The sequence below is a fragment of the Pongo pygmaeus genome, chromosome 13 (assembly GCF_028885625.2).
Source record: "Pongo pygmaeus isolate AG05252 chromosome 13, NHGRI_mPonPyg2-v2.0_pri, whole genome shotgun sequence".
NCBI lineage: Eukaryota > Metazoa > Chordata > Mammalia > Primates > Hominidae > Pongo > Pongo pygmaeus.
The window spans coordinates 87,522,345-87,548,543 of NC_072386.2; the positions used below are offsets into that span (position 1 = coordinate 87,522,345).

The 26,199-nt window shown below is 35.5% G+C and overlaps 1 pseudogene; it reads right to left on the minus strand.

The window, feature by feature from the left end:
• LOC129044322 (ankyrin repeat domain-containing protein 18A-like) overlaps positions 1 to 26,199 on the minus strand; it is a 57,931-nt pseudogene that overhangs the window by 6,704 nt on the left and 25,028 nt on the right.

Genomic DNA, 26,199 nt, shown 5'->3' on the forward strand with positions numbered 1-26,199 from the left:
TAGCCACATTTATTGAATAAAGTTAGCAAATGGGTGCCTCTTGAAAATGAGAGCTCTGGGGAATTAAAAAAATATAAAGTTCCCATTTCCTTTCTGTGTTAACAAAGCTAATTGTAATCTTTACTTAGCATGCATAAGTCAACAGAACAACTCAGTATTTCACCAAATTAAAAACAATAATTATATTAGAGAAATGAAACCCAAAAGAGAAATGGTCACATAACTAAACTCAGTCAAGGAGTTCTTGCAGTTATTTGAAGTCTGTGGGTTTGAAGTAGGAATTCTTATGGGCATTTTGGGAATATATTTTCTGTTGAGTCCTATACTATTAAAATTTTCAACATTTCAACTCTTCCTCATAGGAAGAGTGCTGAGAAAATATTTCATTCGCTCTTTCTCCATAAGGAGCTTGGTGCTGATCACTGCTATTTTCTTATCCAATCTGTAAAGAGAGCAAAGACAAATGCTCAGTATTTCATTTTTCCTTGAATGATTCTTAATGACTTGCATTTTTTGAAAAGTTGCCCTGAGAGTAAACCAAATTACCCACTAAACAGCGTTTTCACATTAATATGTGTGAGAGCATACCTCTTGTAAGTAATTATAATTTTAAAATCATTCTAAATAATTGTATGTGTTTCTAAGGTGATTTCTACTGAACAAGCAGTTCAAAGTAGACAGGGAAGAGAAATGGCTATCAGTGATGTACAGCTTAGTAGGTAACCTAGCTGCCTTCTAAAATAGCTCTACTTATAAGATTCTAAAGATTCCTTTAGAAATACTTGTATTTAAAGGGTAACTATGTGGGAAAATGATTATGTTAATTTGCTTGACTATAAGAACCACTTCACTATAAATAATTATATCAAAACATCATGTTGTACTCCTTAAATAATGTAGACTAAGAAAACTAAAATGAAAAAATAATCTAGAAAAAATCTAGAAAAAATAATCTAGAAAAAATAATCTAGAAATACTTGTTTAGTAAACCAGTTTCATGTTTCACCCTTGTACATTTCACCCATTATCTAAGAACCCTTAAGTATTTGGCACTGAGGAATAACTCAGAGCAACAACTCCTGGGGGAGAACTAGACTGGTTGGTTGGTGATCAAAAAGAACTAAAGCATCTCTGAAGGCAATTAGCTCTCAACACTGTGACCAAGGCACTGGAGGTGGGGTTGTTCTTTCTGCCTTCCACACAACCCTTCAGGCTGAACAAGGTGTTATTTTTGAACCACCTTGTTGATTACACTTCTTTTCATTCCTGTGATAATTATTCCCTATTTCACAAGGATGCCTTTATGTAACACCTTGAAAATGTTACACAAATAGTCTTTCTTGAGGCACCCTCTAGTGATAACACCTAAAGATCACAATCAAAAACAGTCCCTGCCTGAGTGCCAGGATGTGCCCAGAGTAGCAGTATCACTTGACACTTTGGGTTTAGGTTGTGATCTACCAAAAAATAAATTAAACTCATTAATATTTCCATTTAGGGAAATTCTGACAAGTAATTTTGTAAAAAGATCACTTTATTAATCATAAAGCTTCAAAAATACTTAGTGAAAAAAACTAACAGGTCAGGTTAACTACATGAGACTTTTCAGGGGAAAAAAGCCACATAAAAACAAAAAAAAAGAAGAGAGACAGAAACTATCCTTGATGAACATTTTAAAGGTAGGATTATTTACTAACATTATTTTCCAAAATTACATTATCAAATTAGCATTTACTTCCTACTGATCTCCTGAAGCCATCTCACTAAAAATTATGCTTTCAAAACAAATTAATGAGCTTAATTCATTTTCTATGAGTATATGTTTTGACTTACTTCATTATTTTTTCTGACATGGAATTGTTGGCTTTCAATGCTACTGCAAAGGCTTCCTTATATTCTTCTAATTCAGTTGTAACCTCTTCATAAGCAGTTTTCATTTTGGAGAATTTACATTCCACATCTTTAAGTGTGAGTTCCTTCTTTTTTAGTGAAGCCATATTATCCTTGTTTAACTGCTCTAATTGTTTTCATATTCTGCTTGCTCCTAAAACAAATGAAAAGAATACACTTTTAAAACAATTATAAGTTAATTACCAGATGTTTGTTGCCTTTCATTTTGAATCAGTGATTCGAAGAGCAATTTTGAATATGTTAAAAAGAGGCTGAAGCTTAAAATATTTATCAGCAATATCAACAAAACTAATAACTGAATTCAGAATTAAGTCTGATTTATAAAAATTTGAAATCATAATTATGTTAGTATTAATGTAATCTGGTCCTATAAAAAGTAATAGAATCCATTTATAATTTTAAAAAGTGAACAATGAACAACATAGCTTAAGAGCAATTCAAAAGTATCATATAATTTCTAAATCACAGTTTTCTCTTATGCCAACTGGTCTTAATCATCAAATTCCCCCTTTTTACTCTATAGTGAGAATCATTACTTTGAAAGATTGATTTTGTTATAATAATAATGGAAATTTAAATATTTAAAAGGAAAAAACATCACTTTTTTTTCTAGAACTCTACAAAGGAAATTGCCATAAAAGACGCAGAGGAAACACAATATATACATATCCAAAATATAGTTTGCAGTGAAATAAATGAAAGCCCATTACAGATAAACTTACCTGATTTTAAAAACTAACCTGTAAATGTATTTCTTCTCATTTTTCTATTGCCTGCATTGCCCTTTCATCCAGCTCCGATTTATATTCTTGTACTTTACCAAGTTCTACCATATCTTTTTCCATATGTGTCTTAAGATTTAATACTTCTTCTTCCAACATCTTTTTATCCTTCTCAAGTTTTTCACATTTCTCTTGTACTTTTCTCATAGATAATAACTCCTGATGAAGAACTTCATTGTCTTTGGCCAAATTGACACATTTTGAAGATACAGCTTCCTTCTCAGCCATAAGATCATCAAACTGCATTAATAAAATAATAGAGCTTGATAATGAAGTAGGCTGAGAATAATCTAACACAAAACCAATAGCAAATTTTGAAATGCATTGACTTGCAATAAAATGTTATCTATAATGCAGTAGATTCTTCAAATGTGAACACTTAAATTACTCAGAATTTTAAGAACAAAGTTAAAGCTACCATGAGTCACAAAAATATGCTTTACTGTCATCATCTTTGCCACAGAACTTTTGCACTTGCTTTTACTTTTATTTTTCTGATAATTCATTTTTGTTCCTCCTTAAATGGCACTAAGTTATCTCCTAGTAGAAAGTGTCTAACCCTCTTCCCTCATCATCATTCCCCAAAATTTGTCAAAAAAACTTTCAGAGATATCATATTGAGTTGTTTAGGCCAAAGTCAGTAAATGGCTCTCAGAATAAGACTTTGAAAATAATATAATAATCTATGCTAAGCATGGTGGCTCATGCTTGTAATCCCAGCACTTTAGGAGGCTGTGGCAGAAAGATCACTGGAGGCCAGGAATTTGAGATCAGCCAGAGCAACATAGTGAGACCACCATCTCTACAAAAAAACAAATTTAATGAATTAGCCAGGCATGGTGGCTCAGGCCTGTAGACCCAGCTAGTTGGGAGACTGAGGCAAAAGGATGGCTTGTACCCAGAGTTCAGGGCTGCAGTGAATTATGACCACATCACAGCACTTCTGCCTGGATGATAGACAAAGACCATATCTCAAAAAAACACAGAATAACGAATCCTGTAAATAAGGATTCTGATGCCATAAGCCTTTCCCCAAACCGCACATGTTTCATGCTAATTTGAATGCATTTTAAGAAGTAATGATTCTTGGGGTAAAGGCCATAGAATACAGCATCCAGAAATAAATCCACATATTTACAGCCAACTTATTTTGGAATAAGGTGCCAAGAACATACATCGGGGAAAGGACACCCTCTTCAAATGAATGGCACAGGGAAACCATTCATATGAAGAATGATACTAGCTTCCTATCTAACACCATATAGCAAAATAAACTCAGAATCAACTGAAGACTGAAATGTAGGGCCCAAAATTATCAAACTATTATAAGTAAACATAGGGAAAATGCTTCAGGACATTAATCTGCACAAAGATTTGTATAGGTAAGATATCAGAAGCATAGGCAAAAAACAAATGATAGACAAATGGTACTACAACTGAGTGAAGAGAAAACCTATAGAATGGAAGAAAATATTTTCAAGCTATTCATCTACTAGAAGACAAATATCCAAAATACACAAGGAACTCAAATACCCTGACAGTAAACAAAAATAATCTGAGTTCAAAACTAGGCAAAAGATCTGATTAGATATTTCTCTTTTTTTTTTAACAGAAAAAAAGAAATACAAATGGTCAATAAATACATTTAAAAATGTTCAGTATCACTAATCATCAGGGAAATACAAATCAAACCTACAATGTGATATAATCTTGCTCCATTTCAATAAATGGCTATCATAGAAAACACAAAAAAAGTGCTGGTGAGGTTTCAGAGAACAGTGAACTCTTACATGCTGTTGGTGGGAAGGTAAATTAGTGCAGCAACTATAGAAAACAACATGAGGTTTTCTGAAAAAATGAACAGTGGAACTGCTGAGGGATCCAGCAACCCCACTACTGGGTATTCAGGCAATAGAAAAGAAAACAATAGATCACAAGTATACTTGTCCTCATATGTTTATTGTAGCACTATTCACAACAGCTAATGTATAAAATCAACCTACATGTCTATCAACAAATAAATGGAAAAAAAAATTGTGGTACATATACACAATGGAATACTCACCATATAAAAAAATGAAATCCTCTTACTGGTAGCCACGTGGATCAGTCTGGAGGATATTACATTAAGTGCAGACACAGAAAGATAAATACTGTACATTTGCACTCATGTGTGGGAGCTAAAGAAAAACTGAGGGCTGGGCAACATGGCTGATGCCTGTAATTTCCTAGCACTTTGAAAGACCGAGGCAGGAGAATCACTTGAAGCCAAAAGTTCCAGAGCAGCCTTAGCAACATAGAGAGACATCTCTACAAAGTAAAAAATCAAACAGGTGCAATGGTGCATGCCCATAATCCTAGCTGCTCAGGAGGGTGAGGTTGGAGGATCACATGGGCCCAAGAGTTTGAGGCTGCAGTGAGCTATGATCAAATCACCCTCTAGTCTGGATGACTACAGTTGCCCAGAGCCCAGACTACACTAGCAAGACCCTGTCTCTTAACAATAAAAAAGCTCATAGAAGTAGGGGAGGGGAGTCTGGTTAATGGATACAGAATTACAGTTAGATAAGAGGAATGAGTTCTGATGTTCTGTGGCATTGTAGGGTGAATATGGTTAACTATGATTTATTGAATATTTTTAAAAAGCTAGAAGATTTTGAATGTTCACAATTCAAAGAAATGAAAAATGGTTGAAGTAGTAAGAAGTAGTACATATGTTAGTTAGCTTGATCATTACGCACTATATAAATGTATCAAAATGTCACTCTATAGCCCATAATTATGTATATACATGTCAGTTAAAACAAAAGAGAATCTATATTCATCCCATTAAAAGAATAGAATATGGGCCATCCTTACTGATGGCCTTCTCCAAATGAATAGAATGTAGTACAAGGGATACCATGTGGCTTCCCTATCTCAGACTGCTTTCCCTTCGAACTCAGCCCCCAGATTGTGAGAGAGATCAGTCCACAAAGACAGCCTGGGAGTGCCAGTGTCAGTGTTCATGCTGCCTGCCCCAGCCAAGGTTCCAGCCAATGGCCAACATCAACCATCAAACATATGGGTGAGCAAAGCTTCAGATGATTCAATTTCTCCAACTTCCCAGGGAAGCTGAAGGGAGCAGAGGCAAGCTGTCCTGGCCAATCTTTTTCCAAACCACAGGTTCATGAACAATATAAATGTTTTTCTTTTAAGCCACAAAACTCTGGGTAATTTTAGAAAAATAAGTTTTAAAAAGAGACAACAGGAAACATAACTTATGTAGCAGAAAAGAGTCTCCTTTAAAGTAGGATCTAATAAATGTTGAGATTAATTTATTGATGACAAACATTATTGAGAAGCAGCAGATGACCAGGAGAGAGATGTAAGCTGCTGAGGAGGAAGTTTTCCTAAAACCCCCTTCAATTATGAACTCTGATAACAAGGCAAGGGTGTCTCCTTACAATTTCCCCACAAGTTAGGAAATAAGACTGTGAAGCAAGAAGACGTATGATTTGCAAAACAACTGGAAATGCTTGGTTACATAACCAAAATCAGACATTTACCTGATTTCAATTAATGAAAATTCTAAAAGAAGAAGCTTTGAGGATTTATTAATCAATCTAGTATTCAATTTTCATTTTCCTTTTTCTCAATGAGGAAATAAGAAGAAAATTATGGAATGAGTTTTACTCTTCACAGAAGTAAAATAAGCATAGCATACTTTGAGTGTTAAGACATCAAATGCAATTTCTCCTTTACCTTACTTCACATTCGTTTGTATGGAGAAGTTAAGACCATCCCATCTCTATATTACACCACAATGCTTCTCTGTAGCACACAACTTGGCTCTGAAATTTTGAAATTCAAAATACTAATCTACTATTTGTCTCTGATAAATTGCCTGAATATTACTTTATTTTTAAGTGCCACACTCCTAGAACTTTTTCTTGGAATGAGTTAAAATTTTTATTCCAAGAATCCTCTACTGAGCTATAAAGCAGAGCTGGGCATCTCTGTTTCAGTAAAAGGAGGTCAATACAGAAACTGTGGTTTCTGAGAATGCAAGACCTGCACCAAGAAAAGGATTAGCCACAGTGCTACCCAAGAGAACCAGCTACCAGGTGGAAAGAGGATCTGCAAAGTGAAAGATGATGACTTCACTTGATTTCCACTGAGGAAAGCTGGCAGCTTGGACTTAAACTTCTCCTTCCTGGACGGTAAACACCTATGGATGATTCTATGAATTATAATGAGTTAGTAAAACATAAGGCACCAAATAGTAGACTATGTCAGCAGATTCTGTGACCAAAATTTACTGAAAATGAAACTATAGAGGGAGGCACTGGATAAGAGACTAAAGGTTTGAATGGGGAAAAAAAGAAATAGTGTGTCTTGTAAGCCTGACTTCCCATCATGTCTTAGAGCAAGTAAGGTATAAGCTGGCCACAGACTCCTTTGAGACACAAAAGGTGAAGTTAAAGATATTCTACTACATTTAATTTTTATTATGATATAAGACAACTGGTAATAGGCAACATGACTGAAAAAATTTTCTCATTAAATTTGATTTGGTCCTGGTATAAGAATAGACATAAACTAAGAATAGACACAAACTAAGAACTGAGAATCTGAAAATACACCTGCACATTTACAGTCAATTGATTTTATACAAGGTTAACAAAAAAACAGAATGGGAAAAGCATAGACTTTCCAATCAATGATATTGGAACAACTGGGTATCCATGTGCAAAAAAAATTATAAAGTTGGACTCTCACCTAATACCACATTTAAAAATTAACTCAAAATAAAACAGTTAACTGTAACAGCTAAAACTATAAAACTCTCAGAAGAAAACATTGGTATAAATCTTTGTGAAGATATAAAGATGGATAATAAGCACATTAATAGATGCTTAATGTAATTAGTCATTAGGAAAATGTAAATCAAAACCACCTTGTGGTATCACTTCACACCACAGGATGAAATCTTTGTTCAATAAAAAAAGAAAATAAGTGTTAGGAAAAATGTAAAGAAATTAAAGCCCTTATCCAATGCTGCTGGGGATGTAAAGTGGTGCAGCCACTTTGGAAAACAAACTGGCAGCTCCTAAAAAGGTTAAGCATGAAGTTTATGACCCAGAAATTCCAGTCATAAGTATATACTCCAGGAAAATAAAAACATATGCAAGCACAAAACTCATACATAAATGTTTACAGCAGCATTATTATTATTATTATTTTGAGATGGAGTCTTGTTCTGTAGCCCAGGCTGGAGTGTAGTGGCATGATCTCAGCTCACAGCAACCTCTGCCTCCTGGGTCTGGGTTCAGGCAATTCTCCTGCCTCAGTCTCCGGAGTAGCTGGGATTACAGGCAGGCACCATCATGCCCAACTAATTTTTGTATTTTCAGTAGAGACAGGGTTTCACCATGTTGGCCAGGATGCTCTTGAACTCCTGACCTCATGATCCACCTGCCTTGGCCTCCCAAAGTGCTGGGATTACAGGTGTGAGCCACCACACCTGGCCTATAGCAGCATTATTAATAAGAATCAAAAAGTGGAAAGAACCCAAAGGTCCATCACCTCATGAATGGTTACATAAAATGTTTGATGCATCCATACAATGGACTATTACTCAGCAATAAGAAGAAATAAGTACTGATACTGATAGAAGCAGGAGACAGCAAAATGCCTAGGCAGATATGGAAGGGTCCCCAGAGAATCTCCAGGCCCACAAGTGTCTACACCAGATAAAACACCTGGTACAGATAAGGGAACCTGCAGAGGGGCTTGCCTGGACATGCCAGCAGCAGACTGGAGGCCCTCATGCACTGGGGGGTTGGGGTGGAGTCACCAAGAATTCATGCCTTATGCAGAGGAGGAGCCTGGCCTCTTCAGCTAATGTGTGCTGGTCCTGGTATTCAATTGTGAAGTGGAAATCTGTTTGTAGGACCCCTCTCTTTGCTGAGAGCTTCCCTTTCACTTAATAAATTCTGTCCTTCTCACCCTTCAATGTGTCCACGTGGCTAATTTTTCCTGGTCATGAGAGATGAACCCAGATTTAGCTGAACTAAGGAGCAAAAGCCCTGCATCAATACCTGCTACAGCACAGATGCAGCATGAAAAATTATGTTAAGTGAAATAAGCCAGTCCCAGTAGACCACTTGCTTTTTATTTCAGAGGCTTATAGGCAAATCTATACAAAGAAGGTGGGTGGTTCCCTAGGGCTGAGGGAGGAAGGGAAAACTAGTGAAGATAGCTAAATGATGTGGGGTTTGTTTTTAGGGTGATGAAAATATTCTAAAATTGATTGTAATGATGATTACATAACTCTCTGAAACTACTAAAATTCAATGACTTGTATATTTTAAAGGAGTGAATTGCATGGTGTGTTAATTATTTCTCAATAAACCTGTTACACCCCGAAATTTATTTGGTACTAGTGATCTGGACACATGGGCTGCTTGGTTTCAGATCACTGGCCAGGGTTCAAAACATAAGAGAATCAACAGCATGTCTTTTGTATAGAAAAATATATACATATATATTTTAAAGTATCCTTTTTATTAGTATCAAGTCTGTAAAATTAAGTGAATAATCTTTCACTGCTTAAAGCACTGAGAGATTTATATTGAGGAGTAAGACTTTGTATTCTTTTGCCCCAGTTTCTATCTAAAGGGTCTGGGAATCACACCCTTCAAACAATCAAATCTCATCAGATGGGTTTTATTAACTCTTATAATGTGGCTTACTTTCTAACCTGATTCTGGTACAGCATCACAGAGAGAAGAAGCTGAAAAAAATCAAAGTATTTTACCCCCAAATATATAGTTTTTGACATATTTTGAAATGGCTGTTGCAGGGCCAAGAGATTCAAATGGCCATACAAAGCTGTCTTCTGTGGGGGAATTTGCATCTGTAAGAAGTCTGCATTAATGTAGTCCAATCTCTCCCCTTCTAGGTCTTCCCAGATCTAGTGAAGATTAACTAAGATCCTGATGCATTTAAAGTCTGAAAAGATATATTTACCATCTATTTTCTCTGAGGGCTGCCAGCTAGGAGGCTTCATCTACATAATAAGAACCTTAACCTCCATAATGACCTTATCTTAATTAAGGCCTTCCTTTATACCTATTTCCAGTTTTAGACAACAGATTTTCTTTATCAATTGTCACCTAAAGAATCCTTAATACCCACCTATGACTTGTTAGCCCCTCTTTTTGATGTCCCACTTTTAGGCTGACCCAATGTATGCCTTCCTCATATTGATTTATGATTTTCCCTACAACTCTGTCTGCTGGAAACATACAAAACCAAACTGTAATGTCACTGTCTCATGAAACATTCTCAAGAGCTCTTGAGATTGGGTAATCCGGGGCCACAGTCACCATACTGGCTCAGAATCAACCTCCTTAAATGTATTTTGGCCAAATTTGGGTTTATCCATCATTAATATTTCTCCAAATTACATAATTTTAATCCCCAAACTGATTTAAAATTACCTTACGTTTAAATATGAATTATTGTATTATAAAGATATATGTATTTGTATGTTCATTGCAGCATTATTCACAATAGCAAAGACATGGAATCAACCCAGATGTCCATCAATGATAGACAGGACAAAAAAATGTGGTGTATATACATCATGGAATACTATGGAGCCATACAAATGAATGAGATCGTGCTTTTTGCAGGGACACGGATGAACTCGAAGCTGTTACCCTCTGCAAACTAACACAGGAACAAAAAACCAAACACTGCATCTTCTCACTTATAAGTGGGAGCTGAATGATGAGAACACATGGACTCGGGGAGGGGAACAACAAACACTGGGGCTTGCTGGGGTCAGGAGGGAGAGCATCAAGATTAATAGCTAATGCCTATGGGGCTTAATACCTAGGTGATGGATTGATATGTGCAGCAAACCATCATGGCACACGCTTACCTATGTAACAAACCTGCACCTCTTGCACATGTAATCTAGACCTTAAGATAAAATAATAATTTTTTTAAATTACCTTCTGTTTTAGCTTCTTAAACAGAATATCCATTTTCAGTTGATCTGTATTTAAGTCTCCATGGCAACTGAAGTCTTCATTTCCAAATACATTTAACATATTTATTGTCATGTCTAGGCATTTCTTATATCTGCAGAAATGTAAGAACTAGTAAGTCAAGTATTTTTAAGAGTAAATATTTAATAATTGTTTAAACAGATATTATGTTATGGCATATCAAAGAAACAAATCTATAAACTATGATCCTCTCAGTTTCAACTGAACATAGTTTGAAAGCATTCTATATTAAATTATAATCTTAGATAAATAATATGAAGAACAATTTTATGGCATATATGGCAGGTAAAGTGATATTATAGCCATACAGTTTGTTTGTCTGTTTGTTTTTTTGAGATGGAATTTCACTCTTGTTGCTCAGGCTGAAGTGTGATGGTGTGATCACAGCTCACTGCAACTTCTGCTTCCTGGGTTCAAGTGATTCTCCTGTCTCAGCCTCCCAAGTAGCTGGGATTACAGGCATGGGCCACCATGCCTGGCTAATTTTGTATTTTTAGTAGAGATGGGGTTCACCATGTTGGTCAGGCTGGTTTTTAACTCCTGACCTCAAATGATCTACCTGCCTTGGCCTCCCAAATTGCTGGGATTACAGGCATGAGCCACCACACCTGGCCTAACCATACAGTTTTTTATAAATAAACTATTCATATCCATTTTGGTATGCTAAGATAAAATAACATATTAGTAAATATAAGGCATAACCAAGAGATGAGTAACCAAGATTTAAAAAAAGTAAAACACATATATGTTTGAAAAAGACACAAAAATACATTTTGATATCCATTGACCACAGTCTATAAGAAGAAAAAAAAGTACACACAAAAAGCATAAGGACATTATTCAATATAGAAAAAGAGAAGAAAACATCTTTAATGTCTGAATTGAGGAGAAAAAGAAAACAGGCAGTTTCAGAAAAAAGGAAAGGTGAAGAGAGATATGTGATGATTTAAAGACTTTGAAGAAGAGATCTAGAGATCTTTACTGACATAATGTCAACAAAATGAAAGATACAAAACCATGTAGAGAAAGGCAATGACAGAAAAATGTTGATTAGAATCAGAAAACCAACTTAAGTGCTCAGTAAATACATAGAAAAGTAGCTTTGTTCAGGGCTTCAAAGACACATTCCATTTTTTTTTTTTTAAATCTGTGATCAAAACATGAATGCTCATTTTACTCTTTTTTTAGGTTATGCTTTTCTTATATATAAAATTTATTTCTGTAAAACAGAAGTTTAATAAGATGTATACTTCATGTATACAATGGGGGTACCCATGTAAAATGAGTAAATTTCCATGATATGTTTTACATCTAAAAGAAAAACAAAGAAGCAGAAACAAAATACAAGCTATATATCAAGATAAATTTTGATGTTAAAGAAGGACACAAATAGGTCTTTAAAAAATTTGAATGCAGCAGAGAAGAATATTACAAAAGGAAGAAAAGATGACCAAATACAGCAAAAATGTCTTCAGAAATAAAAGTTCAAACTAGATAATGAACACTTGACATTACATGTCAAAGCGTTGTCATTATTGTTTTCAAAACCATTAAAGAATACGTTGCTAAGTGCAGTGGCTCATGCCAACTTTGGGAGGCTGAGGAGGGTGGATCATGAGGTCAGGAGTTCGAGACCAGCCTGACCAACATAGTGAAACCCCATCTCTACTAAAAATACAAAAATTAGCCAGGCGGGGTGGTGCACACCTGTAATCACAGCTACTCAGGAGGCTGAGGCAAGAGAATCTGTTGAACCCAGGAGGCAGAGGTTGCAGTGAGCCGAGATCGTGTCATTGCACTCCAGCCTGGGTGACAGAGCCAGATTCTGTCTCAAAAGATAAATAAATAAATAAAAATAAGTGTAATGTTTTGGCATTCAAAAAAATTTCAGATTGTGTTGTAAGTTTCTTTTTTCACATATTTTTAATATAAATTTTTTCATCCCAACCTTGCCCCAGCAGCTCAGCTGACTCCAACCCCCTGTTTCTCCCCTTCCACTGGACTCTATGACACATGGTCTCATCCAGAGATCTATTTTTCATCGCTTATTTTGTTTTTATACTGAAATTTGATTTTTTAAATAATTCCAACAAAAAAGTACAAGGGTCATGGACTCCTGCTCACATGCCTATAAAGTTGTGTTGTGAGTTTCTGAAATACATTTTAAAATAGAATTCGTTTAATCATGAAAATGCAGACATAAAATGAATTTGTATCAAGGTTTTAGTCAAGTAGAGTTAAATCAATTACTAAATGGTTAAAATGTTCTACAATATGAAAACCATACCCAGTTGCCTCTTCTTCTAATTCATGATTTTTCTTTCTTATTTGATCCACATTATAGTCCAGTGATGATATTAACTCAAAAAGTTTTCTGAATTCTTCATGTTTTTCTTCAGGCTTGAAAAAAAGTGTTTAAAATTATTTTTGTAAAATCTAGAGACCCTCTTCTATCTTAAAAATATTATTTCTCATAAATTGATGAATAATATGTATTTAGGCAGTTGTATAAAGTGCATTTTATAAACCTGATGCCAATAATGAGATTTCAAAACTAGTCATTTTCTTAAAACAGCTAAAAAAGATTCACACTTTCATCATTATCTTTTCTGAAATTTAAACTGCCAAAAATGTTTGTTAAAAATGAGAGTTTTTACACACAAAATACTAATGGTTAGTAAGATAAGAGTAGTTATATTTACATTTTAGTTTTTAAAGATGCTCTAGAAACATTGTCATTAACAGTTTAAGATATTCCAAGTTAAATTACATCTTACTAGGATGATTTTTAGAAAACTCTTATCTAGTTCCCATTACATTTTTGATCCTCATCTATCTTCAGGCTGAGCTAAATACTGTCATTCTCTGTAAGTATTCACCTGTAGGTTTCAGTTTTTCCCTGTCTCTTAACCATTTCTCTTTAAACAAAGTTTATTTTTTCTATAATAAACAAATAATAACTTTTGTCTACTTTTTGTGGCTTTTCTATTATCCTGTTTCTCCCCTTCCATTGGACTCTATGACACAGGGTCTCATCCAGAGATCTATTTTTCATCACTTATTGTGTTTTTATATTGAAACTTGAGATAAACCAGTGCAAGGCTCTTTAGAGCAAAACCTAGATAACAGACATCTGGGTTGCTTGGCAAAGATCATGTGTAATCCTAAATTATGAACCTGTCACAATTTAATTAATTGTTCTGCCTCTGTATTCATGCTTTCATACCACTGTAACTGTAAGCCTGCTTCAAGCTAGCCCACCCCGTTTTTGAAGTGTGTATAAAAGTCAAGTGCTGTCTTTGTTCTGGGCCCAGTTTGTCAGATGTTGAGTCTGCTGGGTCTGAGTACACTTGATAAAGACATCCTCCTGTATACACCCCAAGGTCTCTCTCTGGTCCTCCTGATTCTGCAACAGTGTGATCTCCACTCACTGCAACCTCTACCTCCTGAGTTCAAGCAATTATCCTGTCTCAGCCTCCCGAGTAGCTGGGATTACAGGTGCCCACCAACTCGCCCAGCTAATTGTTTGTATTTTTAGTATAGATGGTGTTTCACGATGTTGGCCAGGCTGGTGTTGAACTCCTTACCTCATGATCCACCCTCCTCGGCCTCCCAAAGTGCTGGAATTACAGGCATGAGCCACCATGTCCGGCTGCTACTCCTCTTTTTAAATTCTCTCAGAACTCCTAAAATCTCAAAATGTTAACACGATTACCTAATATAAATTTCCAGCTCTGACCTTTTTACTGAGGCCTCTTCCCTCTAGTAAACATATTATAGACAATATTCTCAACGACACACTCATACATTGCTATTTGGTGCAGATTACTTTTGTAGATAGTGAATCTTGTCTATTTTATGTTGATTCTTATGGATGTTACTTTGAGTAGTGTTATTTTCTAATCTTGAAGGGGGCTGTCTCACCCTTAGGATATTCACCAGTATACTTTGTCTGTCCTTCCTTCTTTCCTTCTTTCCTTCCTTCCTTCCTTCCTTCTTTCCTTCCTTCCTTACTTCATTCCTTCCTTCCTTTTTTTTTCTTTCTTTCTTTCTTTCTTTCATTCTTCTTTCTCTTTCTCTCTCTCTCTCTCCTCTCTCTCCCTTTCTTTCTTCTTTTTTGGACCAGTACACTTTGTCCATTTTTTCTTTTTCTTTTTTTTTTTTGAGATGGAGTCACACTCTGTCATCCAGGCTAGAGTGCAGTGGTGCCGCCACATCGGCTTACTGCAACTTCCACCTCCTGGGTTCAAGTGATTCTCCTGCCTCAGCCTCCCAAGTAGCTAGGGCTACAGTTGCAAACCACCAGCTAATTTTTGTATTTTTAGTAGAGACAGGGTTTTGCCATGCTGGCCAGGCTCTTCTTGTACTTCTGACCTCAGGTAATCCACCCACCTCAGCCTCCCAAAGTGTTGGGATTACAGATGTGAGCCACGGTGCCCAGCCCTTTTTTTCTTTTATAATGAAAACTTTCCCACAAGAAACAGATTATCAATTGTTTGCCTTTGTTTTCTTTTAAAGAATTTCCTTTTCCATAGAGATATTGCATGATAAATATCTTGTTCTAAAGTTTCTTTTGGGGGACACACAACTATGTCATTGGGAAGCTCCAGTCAAGTAGAGATCTCCCTTCTTCCTAATCGAGATTATTCATCTCAGAATGGGTCCACCAAATGTCTTAATCCAGGTAGTCTCCTGCTTAGGAATTCATGAAATAAGAACCTCTGGAGAAGTTAGAGGCTATTGATTGAGATGGTTTAAAGCTGCCCCTTATTATATGTTTCACTCCCAAGGCAGACATCAAAGTGGCTAATAATTCTATGCCTGATGTCTAACTCAATTCTATGGGAATCTATACAAAACATTTTATTTATGAGACAGTGTTGCTCTGTTACCCAGGCTGGAGTGCAGTGGCTTGATCACTGCTCACTGCAGCCTTGATATTCCGAGCTCAAGTGACCCTCCTACCACAGCCTCCAATGTAGCTGGGATTACAGGCATGCACCACCATACCACAGCTAACTGTTTAATTTTTTTTTTTTTTTTTGGTAGAGTCAGGGTCTCACTTATATTGCTCTGGCTGGTCTCAAATTCCTGGGCTCAAGCACTGTTCTTGCCTCAGCGTCCCCAAGTGCTAGAATTACTGGCATGAGCCACCTCACCAACCAGGTGTTCCATGGAATGGTTTGACAGGCAGTTCTACACAGAAGCCAGAAGGCCTAGGTCTGAATCCCAGATCTACCAGATACTAGCTGTGTGACCTTGAGCAAATTAGTTTTCTGTGTCTCTGGTTCTATATCTATGAAATGGAGAGAATAATACCATCTACTTCACTGGGATGTTGGGAAGATTAAACCAGGGACTGACATGAAGCACTTAGAAGAGTACGTGGTGCATGGTGAGCTACAGATAAGATTTGCTTAGAAGCACTTAGAAGAGTACATGTACATAGTGAGCTACAGACAATATTTGCTATTAGCATGATAATTTTTACTGTTTTTTATATCTTGACCATTGTATGTGCTAAGCAGGTGGCATTCCAAGGAAGTGGTCTCCTATAGCTGCACTGAATCATTCTTCACACCACTGAAAGTGGCAGCAAATGGGAAGCATATAATTTATAGCTTTTCTCTCTGTGTGACTCAGTGGGCAACAGTCATGTATGTACTACAATGTAAACAGCACCTCCTGGATTGAGTAGTACATAACCGACATGACCAGCAGAGGCAGGCTGAGCCACGGAGCTGAAAACCCTGGACTCTATTGCTAAATCAAGTCTTCTGAATCCCCTCCCAGCAGCTGTTGCTGTGGCACTGCCTTCACGAGTACTCTCCTGAGCACTCAGATTAAGGGGCTGTGCTATCCTTCATCAGACAAGCTGCAGCCAGAACTGTTCAGCTGACAAACCGGCAACCACCCAGAAATACAGTTTGGCTACATAGTGAAGGAAGGCAAATTTAGATTCTTTTTTCATACCGAGAAAAACATGAGCATTTGATTGAACAATTCTCCTCTATTAGACTAATTGGTTTTAGTTTCATATTTAATTGCTAAAAATACACTTAGAGTAAAAGATTTACTGTGTTAATGTCTCAAAGAAGAAATAATTGGTATGGTATATTTTGTTCTATGCTGAAAGCTGCCAAGCTAAAATATTTTCAATTTATACAAGGATAGGTGACATGCATGTCATATATTATTTTCCCTTTAAGCAAATTTATGTTAAGACAAAATTATCTTCCATTAAAAAATAAAAGCCATGTCAAATTAAGGGCTAAGTTGTTCTGCAGACTGGGCAACAAGTGCTTAGCTGTAAAGTCAGTGAGAGAACAGTCAGAGAAATCTTCATGAAGAGGAAATTGCCTGCCAGGTCTGAATGAATGAGGCTAGATGCGCAGGAACTGAGAAGGCAGGAAGGACAGCATGGGAAAAACTGGTGCTGACATCTGCCCAGTTAACTCTGAGGATAAAGTCCAATAGCAGGGAATTAAAAACATATGTCCATACAATAACCTGTAAATGAATGTTTGCAACAGCTGTTTTCATAATAGCCAAAAAGTGGAAACAACCTAAAGGTCCATCAGCTGATGAATGAATGGAAAACTGCTGTAGCCATGAAATAGACTATTACTTGACAATAAGAAGGAATAAACTACTGTTATGTGCTAAAACATGGATAAAATTCTGTAAACATTCTGCTAAGTGAAAGACCCAGTCAGAAAGGACTTCATATTGTATGACTCTATGTATATAAAATATGCAGACCATGCAAATCTATGGAGACAAAAGTGGATGGTGGTTGCCTACAACTGGGGTAGGTGGAGAGACATGGAGTGGGGTTGCAGTCATGGCTAAGAGATGTGGGGTTGCTTTTCAGAGTGGTGAAAATGTTCTAGCATTGATTGTGCTGATGACCACACAACACTGTGAATATACTAACAGACACTGAGTTGTACATTTTAAATGGTTGAACTGTCTGGCATGTGAATTATCTCTCAGTGAAACTGTTTTTAAAATCCCATGGTAGGATCCAGATAATTTTCTGAGCTCTCTATTTTGGATGTACATACTCTATTAGATCTGAGTATTTCTACGCCATTACAGTATATTTTAAATGAAAGGAAGATGAAGGCAATGCCTAACTTTTCAAGTAGTTTGTAAATTAACCTAAAACGTGTGCATTTCAAAGAACAGTATGATGGCCTTTCTGTACAAGTTAACCTAGAATCCATAAAATGAATAGGCACAGCTTCTATGTCCATTCACAAAAGTGAAGAAATAAGACAACTTTCTGGAATATTCCATTAAACATTCTCTTCTGACTTAATCTGGCTTGCCTTACCAAGGCATTAAGGAAATTATCTAAAAATACTGTTTAACAGAAAAAAAGTCAATTTTCTGTGAGGAATGATGTATCATTCTCAACTTTCCCAAGAGTAGATACTGTAAGAGAAAACATATACAACTATTTTTCAAAATGGCAGAACAAGAGCCAGAGTTGAAAAAGTACGTTATAAAGATAATAAAATGATAATGATCAATTATAATGAAAATACAAAATCAAGCTGTCCACTGAAATTAGTATCCTAAAACACTTTATATTATTCAACCAGCTACAGATTAACTGTCTACATGTTAAATTCCATACATACTTGACTTTCTACTTGAAATAATTTCTTCTTTGAAGCCCGTGTCTCATCCAAATTAATATGACAATATGATGTACCTTCCAGTGGAGACTCTGACACTGAAAATTGTTTAAGGTGATCAGCCAGTTCTTCTTGAAGTTGTCTTACAATCACCTGACAAAATATTTTTGTTACCAATTTTATAAAGTACCTTATTATTAAATTATGTTAATAATATTTCACTCTAGCATACATACTTTGAAAATTATTACCACACACACAGATTCACTTTCTTTCCCTTATATGTACACTTTCTTCTTTACTACTGAATTCAGTGAGGGACATAGAAGGCGTTATCTTCCCGCCAAATCATATTCTCTTACATGACAGATTGAATCAGCCCGCTATTCATTCACCTTAGACCCTCAACTCAACCTGAGTTCCTCACATATTCTGTCGCCTGTTGAAATCCTTCCAACAGATTCCTATCTCAGAATAAAAGTAAAATTCCAACGGCCTTCAAGTCCCTAGGTAACATGGCCTCTACCTCCCTCCCTGACCTCAGCTCCTACAACTCTGTCCTGTACTCACTTCATTCCCACTCTCCGTGAACTCTGCCGCCCCTCATTAGTCTGAAAATGGGGATTCAATGTCAAACTCATAAATCACAGACAGCTACAAGTATCTTTGTACTGGACAAAGTTATATCCAAATGATAGTCATTGAGACTTAAAATGTAAATTATGAGCTAATTATTCATAAAAATATTCACAGTAAATTATAAATACCTACCAGTGGAAACATTACATCAAAGATCTTTTGCTAAAATTTACCACATTTATTCCAAATTGGATTTTATAACAAGTAGAAGTCTTTAAAATACTAAGTGGTCAGAAAAATACATAATGTGAGACTGACATATTTTCAGACTTAAGTCACATTGGTATGAATCAAAACAAAGTTATACCAACTAAAATACATAAAAGAGAGAGCCACTGAAGGAAAAGCATCACAAGACACTGCAACACACTTCAGTTCATCGGGGAAATCTAGAATTAAGTGTCAAAGCGGCTTACTTAATTGAATCTTAATTTCAAAATATACATTTCAGGTACAAGCATTTCCACTTACCCTCTTCATTACGGTCTTAAAATGTGGCAACATAAAGACATTACATTTATTATTTCAGTAGTATAAGAATACATACCTTATCAACAATGCTCTGTATCTACTAAAATTTCATAGGTGACATAACGTCTTTACTCAAAGGAAAGCATCTGTCAGCTCCACCTTTTATTTCCTGGAAACAAAGTATGTTTCCAAGCTGATACAGTAAACCCTTTTTTTGGTTTATTAAAACAGCTTCGTTGAAATATGATTTTTATTAAAACAGCTTTGTTGAAATATGATTTATAGAATTTATCTGTTTTAACAAACAGTTCAAAGATTTTTAGTAAATTTACTGTGTTGTGCAACCATCTCTACAATTCAACTTTAGAACATTTTCATCACTCCAGGACAATCCCTCATGCCCATTAGCAGTCACGACCCACTTCCAGCCCCAGGGCTACACAAACATTAATCTTCTTTCTGTCCCTATACCTGTATTTCCTGGATGATTCATGTAAATGGAATTATAAAGTATGGTAAACACATTTTAATCTATTTATTTTTATATTGAACTAGGTTCAACATATAGCCAGAATGAAATGTTTAAATTTTCTTTCCAGAAGGTTATAAATAGTTTTCTTCATACTTCCTTCTCCTTCTGCTTCTTCTTTTTCATACTGAAAGTTTTTCTTTTAAATAATTACATTCATTCATTAATTCCATATTTTTTTCTTCTAGAAGATCTTCCTTTCCATTCTCGACAGCCTCGTTGTATATTAATGACTATCTCTTCATTATTGCCTTCCTTATGAGCATCCTCTAGTTGTTGTTCAAGCAAGAGATTTTTGAGTTCATGTTGACATATTCTCTCCTCTAAAGAGTTCTGTTTCAAGTGGATTGACTCTCCTTAGCTTCCTCATTTGGATGCATCTCCTTCATTTCCTTTATTTGATGCTGTGCTTGCTTTAGGTCCAGCTGTACACTTTCTAAAGCCAATGTCTTTTCCCTGAGAGCATCTCTTGTCTCATGCAGCTTAGCTTTTAAGGTACTGAACTTCACCCGAGCTTTAGAAAGTTGTTTAGTAAGCAACTCATTCTTATCTGTTAGTTGAGAAATATCAGAATCCATTTTTTCTTGTCCAGAAACATCATCTGCTGTCTGTAAAACTAGTTCTAGGTCTTTTCTTTCCAAAATTTCATTGTACTCATTTATAGCAGTGGCCAGGCTAGAATGGAAGGATTTGACTTCAGCTTCTAGTCTTTCTTTGTTGTGTTTTTCTTTCTCCAATTTTGAATTCAGCCTTGAATTCTCAGCTTTCAGATCATTGAACTCTTGTGAATACTGGGCCATTGTTTTTGTTATCATTTCTTCATTGAGTCTTACACTCTTTTCAAAGTTAGCATTTATTTCTGTAATACTTTTAATTTCATGAATATATTCTTTTTCCTTTCTGAGACTGTCATTTTTTATTGCGTATAATTCCTGTTTGAGCATGGCAATGTCTCTCTTCAACATATAATTTCCATACATCACATCCTTCTTTTTTCCATAACTTTGAGAATCCTAAATAAAACAAAAGAAATGTTTAGCTAGCACTCAGTAAAACAACATATGATGGTTATTTCTGAAGTGAAAGAACAACCTGTACATTCATGCAATTAAAAGTTGCTGTAAGTGGATATCCAACTGGAGAAAAAGTTAAAGCAAAACCTTAAACCTTAGAGAACATACATTTCAAAAAGTTCAAAAATTTATTTGAAGTCAATGAATCTATAAAATACACACACACACACACACACACACACACACACACACTCTAGAGAATTTTTAAGAATATCAGAATTGGAAAAGGCTTTCTCTGAATCACAACAAACTCAAAGCATGAAGTTGTTAAAAAATTTGACTAAATTAAAATCTTGGAAAAAGAAAATTGCATTTATACTCTGATATCTAACCCAGACACCACCCTATAGTAAGAGCTTTACCTCCACATCTATTTGGACAGATAAAATCTCTCAAAGTTTTAAAAGTTCTGTTTCCCTGATCATATTCTATTGTGATTTGACAATAGAATAAATATATAAGCAAGCTGCAGGATTTTTCTCTGGGCTTCTGACTCTACTTCTAGTTCTCCATCAAATCACAGTTACTTCTATGGTGTGAATATATCAACACAAAAACAGAGTAACAAAAAGACACAGGCATAAAATGTGTCTTCTGCCTTTGTCACCTGGATTCTCCATGGAATAGCCAGATTGAGAGGATGTGACCTTGTGGGTCTTCAGAAACAGAAAAGCTTTCCCTTTTCTGAACTAAGCTTATTTTTTCCTTTGGATCCTGGGATACCAAAAAAGTGAAGGCGCTCACTGAAATAGAGGAACCAAAGTTTGCCACAACACAAGGAGCCGAGTGAAACTGCTGAGTTGCTAGTGCAGAATCCTGGAAAATGAGATGTTCCTCAAGTTTACATTCAATTACCACAAAAGTTTATAGCTGGAAGATATACAGTAGAGTTGTCCACTCTAGCCCCATTATCTACTTGATAATGGAAGTAAAACCAAGAAATATTAAGTAACTCATCCAAAGCTCCTAAGGTGGCATTACCTAGTATTTCATGGCATCAAAAGGGAAGATACAATTACATATTGCTGAATTACATAAATTACCAGATAAATACATCAAATTTGTCAAATAAGTTAAAAGTGTGACTTTGGCAAAGCAATTTAATGGCTCAGAGGGTGGTGGGGAGCCTCATCTGCTTTTACTTTGAAAGAGGAAAATCTCTAGATTTTTGTCTATCTTTAGAACAAAATGTACAGAACTCAGCCTTCTACTATAGAGTCAAATGCTAAATTTTTGGCTGAGGAGTTATGCTACTTATATGATAAAATCATACATGCTAAATCCTACCATATTTTATTAAACAACATCATGTAAAAGTCTGATTCAACGAAACATTGGAGAGTGGTGATTTTCTTAAATATATGAAAGTATATATATTTGTTTCCAAAAACATTTAAAGTGGCCATGATGGAAGTATAAGTTTAAACAGTTTGAGTCAAACAGATAAACTTGCATGCATGAAGGCACATTAAACAGACTTGTTTGGCTGGGAATATTTGTCGCAACTCTCAAGGTCAGATACATTTTCATGTCTCTTCTCAGTCATTGCTTCCCTCCCATTGTATTACCATTTTGTCATTTAAATAAATGTAATTCATCTTCAAATGAATTTAGAAAAAAGAATCTAGACATTATTTCTTTAGCAATTTCCCTTATGCTTATCTGGTTCAGAAGGTCACATGGTATATGGCTAAATAATTTTCCCAGCCCATATGCCACCTGGAAGACTCACAGTGAGACTTAGGTTGATGAATGAGCAAAGATTATAAGAATGTTTTCCAGAACCGTCATTTAGATAGCAGCATTAATCTACTTTGACACATAATTACACATTTAGGTAACCCCACTGTAACTATACACATGAGATTTTCTTCAGTAGAAAACCAGAACGAATCAGATAACTTATAATAAGAGAAGCAGCAAGGGAACTGCTTTCTTTTTATAGTTGAAATTTTTTCTTCAAAGCCAGGAACTCTACTTGTAACAAGCCCATCTCATTCTTAAGCCTTTGCATATCTTGCTGTAAGTCTTCTTCTAGATATGCTTTTGATGTTCTGTCACTATGTGGTGGAGAATAACTCACATTTTTAAATTCAGGTTTCATGCTTTTATAGATATTAGCAGTGGGACTGTCATATGTGGGTCCCTGAAACACACTTGCCAAACACCTTCTAAGCTTTAGAAGAGCTTCTAAGTTCCATATGGCTTGTGGAACAAGTGCTGTATTGGTTTTCGGTTTTTGTAAGTGTCTGTAACCGCAGAAATACTGTAGCTTTCTATTTGTATCACATGCTTCCATTCTTTGGAGTGAGCAAACCACAAATCAAAAAGACTTTTTGGATCTCCAGACTGAGGCCAATGTCTAATGACTAATTTCCAATCTGTGGTATTTTGGGTTATATTTTCTTGTATTTGCATATCAAACTCTTGGTCTTTTTTCATTTCAGCCATAACTACTGGGTTCCTTAATTTTTCAATTTCTGTATCATTACAACAATTCTCTTTCTTCTTCATCTCTGTGAGAAAAAGGCTACATGTCTGCTTTGTTATAATTTTTACAGTCTGATCTATTTTCATTTGAATAAAGCTTAGAAGATGACTGGCAAGTGTGTTGGAGGGACCCAGAGTATAAATGCAACGACAAGACCTGAGTGAGATGGGCTCCTTCTGTTCAGGCAATGCCTAGAATACCACAGAGTTAGACACTCCAGGTGCATCTGCTTCCTCACCATCAGGGATAGGATTCATCAGATTATGGGGCACTCCCTTTAAGTTTGTCTCTCTTCAAAGTTACAATGTAAGAGCTCTTCCTCAGGACAAACAGTAATTCTGGATTTTTCAAAACTTTCACCAATCTTCAGTTGAACTTTTTTGCAATGAAATTTTTTTTTTTTTTTTTTTTTTTTGAGATGGACTTTCACTCTTGTTGCTCAGCTGGAGTGCAATGGCATGATCTTGGCTCAACACAACCTCTGCCTCCCAGGTTCAAGCAATTCTCCTGCCTCAGTCTCCTGAGTAGCTGGGATTACAGGCATGCACCACCACACCTGGCTAATTTTGTATTTTTAGTAGAGACAGGGTTTCTCCATATTGGTCAGGCTGGTCTTGAACTCCCAACCTCAGGTGATCCACCCGCCTCAGCCTCCCAAAGTGCTAGGATTACAGGTGTGAGCCACTGCACCCAGCATTGTAATGAATTTTAAAGAAAGTCCCGAATATACAGATATATCCTCTTTATTACAATTCTTACTCAGTTCTGGTTCTTGAGGCATTTTTTTGCAGGTCCAAAAGTAGAAAATTAATTTGCTTCTTTTGTTTCTCAGATGTCTTTTCTGACAGGGTGCATGTTTTAAAATTAATTTTATTCTAAATTAAGTATGAACAAAGAAAAAAATAGAAAATAATTAAAATTGAACTGTGAAACTTAATCTATGTTTTACTACCCCTAAGTTACTAGATTATAACTAAGAAGTAAGAAATAATTTGCCTTGGCTTAATATAGGAGAAAAACATGAACCAGGAAGCTTAACTCTGTTTGTTTGGAGTAAACTTAATTCATTATCAATTAAATCTGACAGAAATGGGTTCACAGATGATATGTAGTATTCTAAAGGCTTTCTCTCTTGAAAAGATTTTTACCTCAGCATACCCTAAATAGTGAACCCCTACAGTGAATTCATATTTCTGAGGATTAACTAAAGATTAGGCAAATGTTAAATTATTCGAAGCCAAAATGAATACCAATCAGGAAGAAAAGAAAATTTTTAGATTCTACTTCAAATGTTATACTGTAATATGATGGTGTTATCTAGATAGGTTATCTGCGTATATCCAGGTCTAATATATTCTAAGCTCCACTAGTGACAGTGGGTTAAAATTTTTAATAGCATTTTCTATTTATGTAAACAACAAGAAAGTTATTGTTTGTACACTGACACCAAAGTCCCATTCTGGAAGGCATAATTCTCTCAATAGGCAGTTGGGTTGCTTTTATGACCCCATCCTCTCCCTGAACATAGACACCGAAGGCAACCAGAAACCAAAAAACAGATGAAGCCTTTAACCTCAGCACTGGTGACCGGCAACATAAAACTGCAAAGTTTGAACTACTGGGAATGATGACTCCTTTAACATGAGGTGAACTCAGTGGCCATCACTGTTCAATTGTTCATAATTTCTCTTGCTTAGTAATACAACTCAATTTTTGATGTTACCTTCTTTATCATGAAGAAGATTATAAAAATAAAAGAGCAAAGAGAGTTCTGGAAATTTCTGGCCTCAATTCCAAGGGTACAGATAGCTATGAGTTACTACAGACTATAAGAATATTTTAAATTTTATAACAGGCTAAAATGTTTTAAATTCAGTATGAAATTATGCTCTGTTGGATTCTAAAAGGATAGTCTAAAAGGTCACTTCATTTGGACTATGCTATGTTATTAAAGAAAAACAAACAAACAAACCAATATTAAACCAGAAATTTAAATTGTTACATACCTGTGGCTGTTTATTTTCACTCCTTTCAAGCCTTTCTTGCTTTTCCTCTGAAGCCACTTTTAAGTTGTGTTCTGCTGACAAATCCATATGTTTAGTTAAAATGAATGACTTAAAATAAAGACTATCATCTTTATAAAAATTGATACAAAACAACATATACTTTTATAAATTGAGAGTTTAAATGAAGCTTAATGTTTACTGGAATATTTACATTTTTAAGAAACACTTCCAATTATCTAAAACTTTAACAAACCACTTGGGGAGACACTAGATATCAGCAGGTTCAAGCCACGCAAAAGTCTCAGGGTCATCCAAAAATTATTCCACCCAATATAAAAAAAAAACTGCTGGAAACAAAACAAAATTTAAAAATACAGTAAAAACATATAAAGTAACACTTTACTATTCTCTACTTCATAATAGTATCTTTTTAACAACATGCTAAGTAAGTTGTTATTTACTAATAATTTGCAAAATTTTTGTTACCGTTACATCTTTATAGTGTACACCCTGTTTTTTATATCTGAAATTTTTTCCTCTACTATTCTGACAAATTTATTTTTGTGTTTTAAGACTCAGAATGCAGGC